This window comes from Neopsephotus bourkii, unplaced genomic scaffold, assembly GCF_033783945.1.
Source record: "Neopsephotus bourkii isolate Nb327-2 ecotype Australia unplaced genomic scaffold, CSIRO-AGI_Nbou_v1 NB_1376, whole genome shotgun sequence".
In the NCBI taxonomy this organism is placed as follows: domain Eukaryota; kingdom Metazoa; phylum Chordata; class Aves; order Psittaciformes; family Psittacidae; genus Neopsephotus; species Neopsephotus bourkii.
The window spans coordinates 1,749,127-1,751,722 of NW_026901855.1; positions in this window are offsets into that span (position 1 = coordinate 1,749,127).

The following is a 2,596-nucleotide window of genomic DNA, read 5'->3' on the forward strand; positions in this document are numbered from 1 at the left end:
TGGTACTGGGAAGCTGATGCTCCCACCTAGCATCTGTAGTAGCAGAGTCTGAGGCAAAGAACACAGAAAAGAACTTCTTCATGGTACCTGTCCTGTTCTAGACCATCCTCCCTTCAGACAAAATCAAACCCATAAGTACGCCTCAGGGCTAATGTCTGTTCAGTTGGCAGAAATGTTGCTGCTGCTTGTCCCTTTCCCTTCCTGTTTCAAATACAGCCTCATTGCTTACAAATTTTAGCCCCAGGATGTAGTAAGAGTATGTCATAGTACTGGCTGAGACCGGAAGAAGGCTCTTGGATTATTAAGTTAGCTAGTTCTCAGGAGTAAAACAGCCCTGCTGGCAACCACTGCATCCTGTTTTGTGTTCTCTGAGAATACAAAAGTGAATACAGTTGTTCACTGAAGATGAACTGAATGCACCTGCAGTCACCTTGTGCAGACCAGATGATAAACTAAGTTTTGTCGAGTACTAGGAAGGGGCTTAAGAAATGTTTGTGGTTGAGAAGAGGACACAACTACTTTATTCAAACAGAACCTCCCAGTGAGGAAGGAACAGAAGATTGGTGTGACACTGAGGAACTTCCCACCATGGATTTCAAAACAGCTTATGGTAAGGGGGAGCATAGGTAGGATGAGCATTTCATGTTTCAAAGAAACAGCCTGAATTTACAGCAAAGTGTCAGGGGTGGGACAAATACAGGTAGTTCCATCCCCAGCCCTTGGACTCCTGCTGCTGACTGAGCTTGTTCAATCAAAAGCAGGCCTTGCACCCTAGTGCCATCAAACCTGAGATAGAAGGAGAAAGCTTGATCAGCTACAATCAAACCTGTGCTGCTAATTAGAGGAAGGGACACTGTTCACTGTAAGGCAAATTCCTAAGTCTCCAAACTGCTTGGCAAGATCAGGAAGGGTACGAGTGCACTACTTCCTTCCATTGCTGGGAATTACCAATTACTCTCAAATCCAGTCTGCAGGGAAGGTATCTTGAGGGCAGTCTTTGGTTTTACAGAAGAGGGAAAGGTGTGTTTCGGCAAACAGGTAACTGTAAATGCCTGACTGGGAGGTGTTCATCACAAGAGATCAGTGGATAAAAGCTTCCCTGAGTCACACGAGTAATACCTCTCTGTTCTTATGACTGGGGGAAATGAATCTTTACCTTACACATTCCATGGTGAGTAGAAGATACTAATTTTTGATGAGCCAGTTGCCAACTATTTCATGGGGTGGAAAAAGTTGTCTCCACAGCCATTTCTACTTAGGACAATGCAAGGTCTGCACTTGGAGCCTCAAGGTATCTGAGCAATCTTGTGTTTTCTACAGTCAATGAAACAAGAAACCCAAGATCCTACAGACCAGCTTTCTAGGCTATAGGACAAGACACGTGATCTTTCATTGCTTCTATGTGTTGAATGTGAAGGTGATGGCAAGGTTCACTTCAAATTGTTACTCAAATAGCTGCATGCTATCCTGGCAGAAGTCTTGGGATTCCTCAACAGCTGCAACCCCTGCACTGGGCACACTGTTCCTAAAGACCTACTGTATATATTAAAAATAACTCCAGAGCAATGCAGGGCTGCATACACAACTTCATGGGTCCAACCCATTGCTCCTTCCATCTTCTGTTGATGATGTGGGACTGAATGGGAAAATGCAGTCCATAAACGATTGGCTTCGAGGCTGGTGCTCCAGGCAGGGCTTTGGATTCTTTGATAACGACTGGTTTTATAGGGCACCGGCCTGGACGTTGGCATGTGGGAAAGGTTTATCGCACAGAGGTAAAAGGATGCTGGGGCACGAATTAGCGGGGCTCATTTGGAGAGCTTTAAACTAGATTTGAAGGGGGATGGGGTTGTAGCTGGGCTTGTCTCAGTGGGACAGCGCTCCGGAATTGATGAAGACTGGGAGGCCTCCTGTAATCCTAGGGTGAAATCGGTGTGCTCGGCTCACTCCCTGAAATGTCTGTACGCCAATGCACGCAGCATGGGAAATAAGCAGGAGGAGCTAGAAACCTCTGTTAAGTCGGGAGATTATGATCTGGTGGCAATTACAGAGACGTGGTGGGACAGCTCACATGACTGGAATATAGTCATGGAGGGCTATGTCCTTTTCAGGAAAGACAGGCCAGCCAGGCGGGGTGGTGGGGTTGCTCTTTACGTGCGAGAGCAGCTACAATGCGTTGAGTTCTGTCCGGTGACAGATGATGAGCGAGTCGAGAGTCTGTGGGTGAGAATTAAGGGGCAGGCTGGCAGGGGCGATACTGTTGTGGGGGTCTGTTACAGGCCACCGGATCAGGGTGAGGAAGTTGACGAGGCCTTCTACAGGCAGCTGACAGCGGCCTCACGGTCACAGGCCGTGGTCGTCGTGGGGGATTTTAACTTCCCTGATGTTTGCTGGAAGGACTACTCGGCAACCCAGCCGCAGTCCAGGAGGTTCCTCCAGTGTATGGATGATAACTTCCTCATGCAAATGGTGGATGAGCCAACCAGGAGAGGTGCGCTGCTGGATCTCATCCTCACTAACAAGGAGGGTCTGGTTGAAGGAGTGAAGGTTGAGGGCTGCCTTGGTTGCAGCGACCACGAGATGGTAGAATTCAGGA